The sequence below is a fragment of the Leuciscus leuciscus genome (genome assembly GCF_965113295.1).
Source record: "Leuciscus leuciscus genome assembly, chromosome: 7".
In the NCBI taxonomy this organism is placed as follows: domain Eukaryota; kingdom Metazoa; phylum Chordata; class Actinopteri; order Cypriniformes; family Leuciscidae; genus Leuciscus; species Leuciscus leuciscus.
In genome coordinates, this window is record NC_138731.1 from 37,578,449 (window position 1) to 37,591,981 (window position 13,533).

A 13,533-nucleotide genomic window follows, 5' to 3' on the forward strand; every position below is an offset into this window, starting at 1 on the left:
TGTACGATTTGTTTGCATCTATCATTGTGGCATGCGGAGTAACACAGAGAATCCATTATTAGCCTCTTGTATTCACTTTCAGAACAGAAAAAAAATCAGCGTGAAAACAAAGGATATGAGGATGTGTAAGCCATGCTCACAGCTTTACTGCATGCTGAGACATTTCAATTCAGCCCACAATCTTAGTGTAAGTAATTGAATATATTCCAGCAGAATTATTTATAGAATATTTTTATATGCGACGTGTTTTTGCAGTAGCATGAGAAATACGGAAGCTTTATTCCTTTGGAAGTGAATACAGACCTACTGATAATGAAATCCGCCCCATACTCCTCTACCATACGGCCTCTGTGAGTATGGTAAACTCTCAACAAGGGTTCAAAATTAACTTTTTTGCCATATCTACCAATGTTTACCTGCTATAAAAAACTGTATTTTGCATTTTGGGGATCTGCACCAAGGGCCTCATTTATAAAACGCATGCACGATCGGATTTTATTCTAAATTCCCTTTCATCCTAAATCAAATGTTAGGAATAAATTGGGAATTATAAAGGCAAACATTTACGTGAAAATCTTCTTGTGTGTATGCCCACTGAAGAGCATGCATACAAACGTTTTGAACTCGTACCAGTAATGAAAATAATCCAATGTCATTTATAAAAATGTAGAGATTAATAGACAATCGTAATATGCATTAATATTATTCTATGATGAGCAACTGCTTTGTGATAATAACGTCACTGAAATGAATTTATTCATTATATATGATTTCCTGGGGAAAATATATTGTGTGTATGGACGTTTTATAAATCATATGTATTGAAACATTTCGGAAATTGTAGTACGTTCACATTTAGGAACATTAAGGGGCGATCACACTACACTTTTCATTCCATTGACTTCCATTCAAATGCATGTGAACGTTGGAGACCGGAAACGCAAACTAATGCGAAGAATTTTCACATTTCAGAGCGTGCCAAAGTTCAAGTTTGGTGAACTCTGACCTGTGAATTCGTATCACGTGAAGACGTGTGACCAGTAGAAGATCGATATGTCACGTTTGCAGTAAAGTGGAGTAGAATGGATATTTTTTACTTTTTGGATTTATTATTATTTGTTATATGTTGAATTTATGTTGGTTATAAAGACGCAGTAGAGTGTGACGTCATATCACGACTGTTGCTCAAAGTCTAGTGTGACCACGGCTTTATACGCACATCTTTATAAATGAGGCCCCTGATAAATTTGATTACATTTTTACTCACATTTGGTGTTTGATTAGTGTTAATTTTGGACCCTGCCCTCATGCGTTCAGCAACACCCTTCATTTTGACAGTGTTTTCCATATTACTCTCCAAAAACCATATTTATTAGTCGAACCGAAAAGACATGCACAAGCTCTGCATGCGTCGAACGAGACCAAAAAGTCGTTCTCCACTGACAGACAAACAGGCGTGCACGCAGTCAACACTGTCAGCTGCCAAGAGCGTATTTCTGCTACATGGCAATACAACATGCTTTGTTATTTTCCCGAGGCCAACTCATCAATGATAAGTCAGGATCATTTCTATCTCGGGCTCTGGAATGTTCATGGGTTCAGGCCAGAATTTCAAATGTGATTTCGGATTTACCGCCCTGGTCTGCTCTTAAACATGATTGTTTCTTTAATACAGTTGTTTAGTTTCAGTTAAGGTCACTGCATTGTAGTATTATTATTATTATTATTATTATTACTGAAACCCATGATTCTTTCTGTAAGTGTGTCACCTCCTGCTGATGTAGCCTTACTGATCAGCTCTAATAATATTTTTCTCAAATACAAAATTGGATTGACTTCAGGCTAGTTGCATGTTTTGCTGTGGATAATTATTATTAAGACAGCCTGTGTACACTATAAATGATGCATACATATTCTTTACTATTATATTATTCCCCTATTGGCACCTTCAATTATAATTTCATCCCAGCTAGAAGATATGTGTAATTTCTGCGGCACAAAACAATTGCAATCTGTTTCTTTGAGGAACCCGACTGGAGTAAGTTTGGGGGGCAGAAATGTTCTAATAAATGTGATGCATTTCAATAGGGAAGTATAAAAAGACCCTGATTGCATTGAAATGCTTTAAGTACAGAGACCTTAAAATTAATGTGTAGTGCCGTAATCCCACCTGTTGTACTGTACTGTAAATACAGAAATTCTCCTTCCTCCAAAACGAACATGTCGTGCCATGCATGGTGAAGATTAGCGGCAAGGCACTCAATTTATTATGCGTTTCCATGCTAAATTTGTTTAGTCACTGACTGTACCCTGAGGCATTTCGTCTTTTGACTTCCTTTCAAACAGACAGGGGAATGACTGAAGTCATTATTTTTCCAATTTTGTTTGATACCGCTAGTGGCGCACAAATTACACACTTCAATTCTCACCCAACCAAAACTGTCAGTGTGGTGTGGCTATAGTTAAGCAATTTATTCCCAGTATTGAAGCCCTCTGATTAAGTTTTAATCAGAGATCATGTTGAGTTACCCTTTTATTCAAATCTGAACGTTTTCAGTCAGCAATCAATATGTATTTCATCCTCCACATTTAAATGTCTAAAATGTGGTATTGAGGCTGAAAGTTGAATGTAACTGCTTCAACATTTGATTCATTATTCAACCTCTAGTTTACCTTTCTTGCCATTTTCCAATTGCACTAGAGGTTTTCTTTCCCAGTCTTATAACGGAAATGCTTTCTCATTGGGGAAATCATGTACAAAAGCATGCATTTAGGCTATAAAGATATATATTTCTATATTTTTATTTGATATCTGTTGAGCAGTATCATGCACTGCAGCCAAATCTTAGATATGCACCCAAGAGTTAATTTACACCAAAATCAGACATTTTATGATTTAATGTCCGCTATGAGCGCAGAACTTTTATAATATTGGGATTGAACTCTAAAAGGTATGTACATGCTGAGCCATCCGTGTACATGGCCGGAAATGATGTCATACTGTTGCTTAAAAATAACTCCTTTATCTGGAATTATTCAACACATTTTGTTGTTTTTTTAGATTCAGCGTTCAGTTTCTTGTTGTCACATTTACCATACGTTTGCACTGCTTTGAAATGTAATTTGTGTCAGTGTCTTAGGCTCTGTTATACATTAAGTTAGATTGTATGTTAACACAAGACTATGTCTTGTGATATATGTATGGAATGTTTTATTTGATATGTTTAGTCCATAATGTGCTGTACTCTAGATCACTGTACAGATGCATATTAATATTCAGACAGCAGCATGCGTAATTTTGACATTTTTCAGTAGCAGAATGCTTTACAAAGGGAGGCTGTTGTTATTATTTATGTCTATTGTAATGCCTATTATTTCACAAATGCAATAAAAATAAATGTTCGTATAGGACTGCAGTGGAGTGTCAAAAATGATTAACTGTCTGGTGGGAAACTCAGTATGGCATTACAAACGGCTTTTATATTTATTTATTTTTGTTTCATCTCTGCCCGACCTCATGATATCACATGATGTTTTTCTCATGCAAATCATGTGGTTACTTTGCACTCATTATATTAATACACATTAATTCACACTGTGCACATCTGAAATCATTACATTCATTTTGTTGGTCATGCAGTTTTTCAATGTACTAGAGCAGCAAAAAAAAGAAAGAAAAAAAAAGCCCTCTCTACCTGTCTGTCTGTGCTGTGGGGGGAGGGGGGGAACAGAGTAATTATTTTATGTTGGACAATTTGCTGCTTGCAGGTCTATAATAGATTCAAACTTCTGCTGAGTTTAGTTTAACTTTGAAATGTTTTGTAAAAAGGAGAGAATAAAGTTTGTTTTTCCCTTGAATTTTTGTGATGCCTTGTTTTTTTTAAATCATTATTAATTATTTGCAGTTCGTTGGTTTAGGGAGAGAAATGACCCAGAGCTTGGGGCCAAAAAATGGCCGTGATCTAAAAAAAAATAATATTTAATAAATGTGAAGAAAACAATAGCAAAGTCTCCATACTTAAACATTAATATAAATACATGACGTATTGCTGTATAAAATGAAATAGAGACTAATTGATTATTCAAAATTATTTTGAGCAGAGCGTGTTTATGTGATTTACTTACTGCTACTGTTTTATTTGGTATTTGTTTTATTTTATAGATTTTATAATTGCTTAGACTGAGAATTTATTGATTTGAAGCATTTGACATAATAAATAATAAATATGCTTTGGCACTTTTTATCCAATCCATACCACTAGAGGTCGCTAAATGTTGTAATTAGCTTCATGTAAATTGACCTGTATATGATATTGCCTCAAAAAGTGTTTGCTCAAAAACGTACTAATTAGTATAAGCTTTACATTTCTGAGATGCTTTAACTAGCATAACCAGAACTGCATTATAGAACTGCATTTAAAGTGATTAATTGTCAAGCTGGAGAGGTGGTTCTTCTTGGGTGACATAATCAATAGTAGCCAGTGGCTATAGGTTTCTATGATGCTTTCTCCAATGCAGAAACCATTAAAGACCATATATCAAGATCCAAGTTTGCACATGCAAGATTCTGAACTGTTATTTAAACTCCATTACGTTTTGAACAAAAGTTTATTGGCTGTGCTTTGTAATTCTGTTGCATAAGATTCTCTACAGCACTAATAAAACTCAAAGTCATTTTCTTTAAATTAAATATGGCAGCATGGCTAATCGCCGGTTGATCCTGCCGGCCTCTCCTGAACGCCAAGGGAAGGCACCAGGAATGGCCCTCGATCAGCGCAGTGTTTCAGAATGAGTTGTTCACTCCAGGGGGAGAGAAGGTCACCTTTACACCACGCTCCGTCATTGGCCTCAGTTTGTTCCCTGCCGCCAGAAATAAGCTCAAATTAAAACACCTCTTGATTGCCCTCCCAAAGTCCCTGAACACATTTTGGCTGTACATGTTCCCTGTGGAAAAGAGGAGACAAGGTACAGTCCAGACAGAGGATAAACAGTCCATAACTTCAATGTTTGTTGTGTTATCGCTGGTAGTCTTTGTAGTAATACAGAACTCCATGCTTTTCAATTTCCTGAATAAAACTGACCATTGAAGGAGGGATTTCTGTTATTTAATTTTTTGGACAATTGACTGTTTGTATAATCTACTGATGTGAAACTCCATATCCAAAGATAGGTTTAGAAAAGGTCAGTTTTATTGATATTAATAATATTTTTATGCAAGAATATTGATGAGGGTTTAATTTAAAGATATATATTTTTTAGATTATTCTATTTTTCTGTTGTTTGGACCCCAACATTCTTCAGAATATCTTTTTCTGTGTTCCTCAAAAGAAAGGAAGGTTTGGAATGACATGAGGGTGAGTAAATGGTGAAAGAATTTTCTTTTTTTGGGTGAATATCCCTTTAAGATTTGATAAATAGTGGGTAGCTCCTATTTTTCTTCTCAACATGTGTTTGATTGCCTGTTCTTCCATACCTCTGCAGCTGCTTGCAGACGTTGCACTGTATTGTGTTTTAAAATGTCAAGCTAAAGGGGATTTTTTTTAAATCAAGTGTTCTGTTTTCCTTCTGTATAATATTTCTCTTTAAAGTGCACTAACTTATTATATCTACATCTCTTGATATGACGTTGGATTTCCACTGACAATAGTCTGAATTAAAACTGTGCCCTGGGGAACTGACTTCATCCTAAATATACTTAAATCCAATCATGTGTAATTCCCATGTGTCCTGACAGCCCTATTTGAAGTTGCATAAAGCATAGCTGCCAATAAAAGAGACTCAATTCATTTGGAACGCAGCTGACAAAATACATAAGATAATCACTTAAATGCTTTTTTGATCTTTCTTTGAGTAAGTTAAAAACTACAATGAATCTTCAGCCAGGCCTTAGCATAACTTTGAGTTTGTTACACAGCCAATGCACAGATTGAATTATTGCCTCATCATTTTATAAGCCTCAATCACTTTGTTCATGAATGTGTGGAGCAGGATACGTTTCACTGTCAATCACAGAGCAAAACGCCTAATTCCCTAGGGTGGCACCCTCTAAATTACTGAAAGGTTGGCTTTTATGTTGAGTAAAACAGGGCATGGAAACTAATTAGGTGTTTTTTCCCCCATCAATTATACATCAAGATAGGACATTTATTTAAAACATAAGAGACAGATATACTGCAGGCATGTAAATTCGGAAATGATTAGTGTCAATCCACTTCATTAAATGAATTTCTAATTCATCATGAATTTAATCAACATAAGCGTATTAGCCTTTAGTACAGAGAAATTGTAATGTTTGCTAAAGCAATAATCACCATTTCAATTTCTCATATTTAAAGTGAATTGAGAATTCTTTTTTTTCTTCTTCTTTTTCTTTTTTGTTGGAATGTTGCAGTGTTTATTTCTAGATAAATGATCTGTGCACATCATTTTTTTATTTTTTATTTTTTTATCAAAAACATCAACGTCCCTTCTCCCTTGATCCAACGATCCAATAAATTCCCACTGGACAAAATTCCCACCCTACATTTTTCCTTTTCATGCCCACTTTAAGGTTAGGGATTTGAACAAAATTCTATGATTTTTGTTCTCCTCCGAGAAGCCGTTTCACTCAGATAAGCCTATACATCACAATAGAACAGAAATGACGATTGCTCTACTGTTTCTTCATAACTTCAAGGTTAGAGATTTGAACAAACCTGATTAAAAAATTAATTCTGAAGGAGGGAACTGAGCCATATCTGCAGACCAGACTTTCCAAATTATAAGATATCACTTTTGAAGGTATCACAAGGTCTAAAATGTTATTTATAAATTAAATTTGCGTCGTACATGCTGCCTAAACCCGAGGTCTTTGAACTGTTGATTGAATTTGCCAGGCTCCAGTTTGTTCAGAAGCCAATCTCAAATTTCCGGGCATTGAATTGTTATCAGCTCTGCGCATGGCTGACCGTTTAACGCACAATGCAGGACAAAATAATTTCCCTTTTCCACAGCTCAGTACCTCTCCTTATCCTTAGTGCTTCTCATAGGATTGTTTCACATTGGATTATCACCACGGTTATGCGTTGTAAGAGCAGGTTTTTTAATTAACCTCTGAAACACTCGGTTCATCTCGGCTCTGACTAATGTAGGTCCGCTGTGGGACTAGGTTTGCAGATTGGTGACAGTGACCAGCAAACCCTGGCTGGACCTCGAAGGATAATTGTGATAAATCTAAGTGGGTTAAAAGCGTATTTTAATCAGGAACCAACCCATCAGAGGAGATGGATTTACTTTGTCACAGCACTGATACGCTTGAATTAGTCCAATGGTTACAGAGGCAGAATTCTCTTTTGGCACTTGACACGCGTAATTTATCCATTAAAGATGCTCTAGAAGAGGGAATTCATTCAGGTGAAGGTGCATTGAAAGAGAAAATTAGCTTCCTTGATATACAATTAGGTAAAGTTTGTTCATGGCGAAGGACTATGCAGTGGCACTTGCACATCTCCTGAGACCCTCAACAGCAATGCATGTTGATCAGGTAAGATTTTAGTCCAGTACTGGACAAAATATGAGGTAAACTATGAATAATGTAAATAAAAATAGTGTCAAAAAGGTTGAGAACCCCTGCTCTATAGAGTTTCGGTAGAGATCTGAATAATTTCTGAACTATGCCCAAATTTAATTCCGCAATAAAAGCTCAGGTCATTTTAAAATGGAAAAATATTAAATTCTTCCGTTTATCTGAGCTATATGCTATCCACAATTATTATACTCTCACTGTGCTGTATGTCAACCATAGTCTCATTTGTGTCTATTTATTTCTAAGGATATTTTGTTATAGTCTTGAGAGCTAAAAAGCAGCCTGTGTGCAATAACATTTTCCAATGGGCAGCAGAACATTGAAACTAATGGAAGAGTGATATAGCCCTTCAAAAAGAGATAGAAACAGGACGCTTTTCACATTAAAATGGATGAATCCAATAACTGAGTTTTTATGGGATTATAGCTTAATATACGCTATAGAAGCCTCACTTTCTCATAAGTGAATGCCACCATCTTTGATCTTTTCATAACTGTCCACTTCAGCGGAGATGAACATTAATAATGCATCTAATCTACTGTAGCTAAACAGAAAGGTCAAAAGAGACCTCTTTAAAGGCCTCCACACACACCATTAAGAGTCTAAATCTGCTCAACATGAAGTGTAAAATTCATGCACTTATATATTCTAACCAACCAAAACCAACTTTTTGTGATCTTATTGGCTTTAAATCACAGCTCACTTGCCTGACTCTTTCACTTTTAACGTTTAATCAGTCCAGAGCACATTGAGGCAGGTGTTGTGTTGAAATATTCATTAATCTAAATGCAGTCTTCCTCAAGGGGATCAGCAAATTGGGAATATTATCTTTGTAATTTAAAGTCTACATTTATCTCAGTTGGGTGTGATGTGTCCTATAGCTAGCTGTGAAAAATCTCAAAGCAGAATGGCAAACGTCTAACTGCAAGTGCTGACAGACGGCTGTCCATACCTGTCACTTAATTCCTGTTCAGTTAGACTGAGCGATGACAGGTCGTCTGTAATTTATGAAATAGCTATCTGCTCCTGCTATGATTGGACTCAAAAAAAAAAAAAAAAAATCTAATAGGAAGCAATAGTATTTCTACAATCCCATTTCCAGAAAAGTCGGCACATTTTGTAAAATGCAACAAAATCAAGAAAGTGTGATTTGTTCATTCTCTTTAACCTTTAATTAACTGACAAAAGTCAATGTTAAAGACACGTTTCAATGTTTTCACTGACCAACTTAAGTGTATTTTGTAAATATAAATTAATTTTAATTTTGATGGCAGCAACACACTCCAAAAAGGTTGGGACATTGGCATGTTTACCAGGGTGTCACATCACCTTTCCTTTTAATTGAATCATATGGGAATTGAGGATAACTGTTGCAGTTTTGCATGTGGATGAGTCTACAGCGACCCCATAGACTTCAACGGAGAAATGTGAAGCAAATTAGAAGCTCTCACTTCCTGATGGCGGAGCGTACTGCGCAGACTCAAACTGAGCTTGACGACGTGGATGTGACGTGAGCATCCCGTCTGTCTTCTAGTAGCTGTGCCAAGAGAAATCTGAATCATTCCCTTCCGAAACTTGCAGAGACGGAGAGCGTGATTAGGAGCTGTCCATGAGCTTGGAGCAGGAGAAACTTTACGACTCTCTATGGGCTTCTCCCTTGACTTTATGCTTCCACGTCCCCCCGATTGACTGCGAGCTTCTCCTCCTGTCTATACGGTAATTTCCAGAGAGTCGCGTGGTTATGACACAATCGTTAGCCTATTTTTACAAAAACGGCTTCTACGGGGCCATATGTAAAAGATACAAGGTAATGGAGCCTTTTATATATTTTCGTGTTTCTTTAGAAATAAACAATGGACAAATGGAGTCTTTAAATGCCTCAGATGTAAAGTTATTCGCTGTCGAAGTGATGCCAAAATGAATGGGAGTCAATGGAATGCTAACAGCAGGTGATGGCTTGTTAGCCAATGGCGGCCCCCGGGGGTGGAACGCTTTTCGGGTGCTGGATTACCCCCCTGGATGCACCCCATACCATGACAGATGTTTGCTTTTGTACCGGTCGCTGATGAAAGTCTGGATGGTCCCTGTCGTCTTTGGAAAGTCAATGTCTGAAACGTCGTGGACACATACTGTACACTGTCTTTTAGATCATCTTTTATAGCTTTCTCTTTGCGTAACAGAGAATCAAGTTGCATTTCTTGATGCAGAAGCAGACTGTGTTGAGTGACAACGTTTTTCCAAAGTACTCTAGAGCCCAAGTGGCTATATTTAGCATGATGGTTTCTCATGCAATGCCATCTGAGGGCTCGAAGGTCATTCACATATCAGCAGAGGTTTCCTGCCGTGCCTTACACGGACTGAGATTTCTCTTGATTCCCTCAATCCATTCACAGTATTATGTTTGGTAGATGGTGAAAGAACTAAACACTTTGCAATCTTGCATTGAGAAATGTGATTTTTGAATAGTGTGACAATTCTCTCATGAAATTTGGCATAAAGTGGTGAGCCATGACCCATGTTTGCTTGCAAATATGAGTCTTTTGTGGATGCTCCTTTTATACCCAAACATGATATCCTCACCTACTATCACCTGCTAATTGAGGACTTTCATAAAAGGTGAACTTGGATATTCTGTAATCTTTTCCCTTTTATTTTGCCTCTGTTCCAACTTTAATTGGAGTGTGTTGCAGCCATCAAAAATAAAAATAACAATAATTATATATATATATATATATAAATGCAATTTAGCTGGTCAGTGAAAACATTTTTTATTCTTTGTACCTTTGTCACTTGAATAAAGGTTCAAGAGAATTAACAAATCACAGATTCTTGATTTTATTGCGTTTTACAAAATCCCAACTGTTCTGGAATTGGGGTTGTAAAAGGCTTTTTTATGTGCACTTATTAGCATTTTTTTATTTGTTTTACAACTCATACTCTTGCATGGTGAGAACAAGTTTATTAGACCTTTGGGCATTTATCTCATTTATCAACGTCTTGTAGCAGACTGAAAAAAGAGAGTGATTTCTGGTCACACAATTTGAAGGACTGAATGAAAAGTGTCAGCAGCTGTACATTTTAAGTCTGTATTCAAATTCCAAGTCTTTTATTCTTCGTGCCATTTCCATGTTAAGTCGCTAAATAATTTGAAGGGTTTTCTTTTGCTTTTTATTAGGAAAATATATGAGAATACAGTATATCTATATTAAAATACATTGGTGAATCTGTCCCACCAGTGCCCTATAGTTTATTTTAGAAGAAATGTCCATTGTTGCAATTCTAGTAAATGGCTGGGAGATAAAAATAGTGCCCACAGGTAATGAGCAGCTGAGGAAATACGAGTTCGGAGAACTGCTTACAAAACACAAAACAATCAAAAGAGGTTAGTGAGTGTCTGCCATCAGCAATGAAAACCAGTATAATGCAAAAAAAAAGAAAAGAAAAAAAAAGAAACCTCTCTTATCTGTGGCCAATGTTAAAGGACATATAGATAGGTGTTGTTTTGTTACAAGATGATATTGTGAATTGAAAACGTTTGGTTGTGGGTTGTTAGAGTAACAAACCCTATTCTGAAACTGCCCACAGACTAACTCCTGTCACACATGGAGTCATTAAAGCTGTGGAGAATAATATAAAAGAAGAGGAGAGGCTCTCAAGAGGGAAACATTTTGGATGTATGCTCTCAAACCAAGGTCTCCTGGTCTCAGTGAAGATTTGAACATTACTCTTTTTTATGAACTCCTCCTAATGACCCAAGTATCTCTACGTTTTCAGCTGTGAGATGCTCTCTGGGGAGATGGTTCTGTTCACAATATCCTCAATTACTTTTAAACTTTTGTTGGTTTTAAACTACATTACCCACAATTCAACTGAACCAATTAAGGTAATAAGTTGCACTATAGGCAAATTGGTTCGCTTGATGTAAATCACGCCCTGTAAGTGTGATTTATGGTGGATGGTGTTGGAATGAACACTGTGGTGGTAAGTAATTCAATGCTTTTGATTTCACACCTAATTATCGCAGGACTACAGCCCTGTTTGAAACTGGATTCATTGTATAAGTTTGAGAAAAGTCAAAACTAAAAAAGGAGCAGTTTCTTATCTTTACCTTAGGGAAGAAACACAGAACTACCACATTGGATTCTGCAAATGATGTGCCCATAAGGCTGCCAAAATACAAAAAATGCTGTTAACATAAAACATTATTTCAACCAAAAATAAAATTAATTGGTTGTGGACATTGATGTATAGTGTTCCCTTTAATTTCTTATTGCCCTTCAGACAAATAGTTTTAATATAATTTGTATCTTCATTTTACATAGAGCAGTGCACCCAGTATTATAAGACTTGTTCGTATGTCACATAAACAAGGTTTTGACAAGTATAGGTTTCCCATCCTGTGCAGTGATGGTCTGACCTGTCAGCTGTCACTGACAGACTACTCATTATATTCTGCAGTCCTGCCTAAATAAGGAGATGCTGGCTAGTAGGTTTATGAAGAGGGATGTGAATTAGTTCCTGAATCATTTCACAACAATCAGGAAGTTACTGTTGAGCTTTATACAGGCCTGGATAAATGTTCTCAAGTATTCCAAAACATGCTATAAATGCTATTAATAACTTATCATAATTAAACTGTATTCTTGGAAGTATTTGCACTGGTATAGTCTTTAGGTCAGGTAAATGAAGTAATCTACAGTAGCCTAAGTTGAGAGAATATTCGCTTCCAATCTACAATGTCCACTCTCCAATGAACATTCAGGATATTTCCATGTTACAAATACACATGCCAATTTCTGTAAAAAAAAAAAAAAAAAACGATTTATGAACCATAGGTAGCATCCTCTGGTCACTGGTTTGCACAATCTTTATACCCTAGCTTTTAGGAGGTTATGTACCTCACTGTGTGTTGCCTACTCTTTCATATAGCCAATAAAAAAAATAAAAAATAAAAAAAACGTTGCCAACACATGTCTGTAACGAAACATTATTAAACACACAGTCAGTATATGTCAAAAACAGCTAAGGGCCGTGTGGAGTGCCTATAACCCCCTTAGCTGTTCTAAATTCACTGTAAAACACGGCTTCAAGGGTCTTATTGCTTTCATAAAACGGTTACTCCATAAAAATATTCATTTCAATATTTATTTTATTCATAAAATAAACACCAGCAACAAAAAATATAACGTTGTAACACATGTATTCCTCCGCCAAGCAATGTAGTTCCAAATAGGTTGCCAAGCAACACATGCAGCAACCGGCAGCAACAAAGTATCACAAACAGCAGTTGCGCAGTAATACTAATATAATGCGGTCACAGGTGTATGTTTGTTGCGTAATTTACAACGGCTTCGAACGCGGCTTAACCAATCAGTATCAAAGACCGGAACTATCCGGTTTTTTTTTTACCACATCTTAAGTTTCTATGGCAGAAATAGTAATAAAAGTATGCGGTTCCGAATTCAGCCTGTGACTTCAGCTAGTTTGAAAAGCCCTTCGAAGCAGTTTTGTTATTGTAAAGGGTTCGAAACTTAATCACAGCAGTGTTTCGCTCAAACACTTCTCAGAAGATATGTTTGTGAATCGTAAGATACTAGGCTACTGGTGGCTTATAACGTTTGTTTATCTGTGGATTTCAAGGCTCAAAGACATGGATAACTCAACAGAAAGACGTTTCATGGGCTATTATTTTGCGGTCCATTATTGTAGGCTATTGCATGCCTTTTCGATACAGACTTCAAACTCACTTCTAGTAGGCTAGGCTACTCAGCCAGGTAAAACATTTACCCTATGTTGCCGTGACTCTCACGTTTAGGAAACGATTCGGTTGAAAAGCGGTGCAGGAATTAAAATGGTCAATTGTTTTGGGCATTTGAATACTTTAGCTGTTAAGATGCTTGTAGCCTAGCCTAATATTTATGTAGGAAAAGCGTAATGTTCAATGAGGGAATAGTTTGTCTCCACTATTG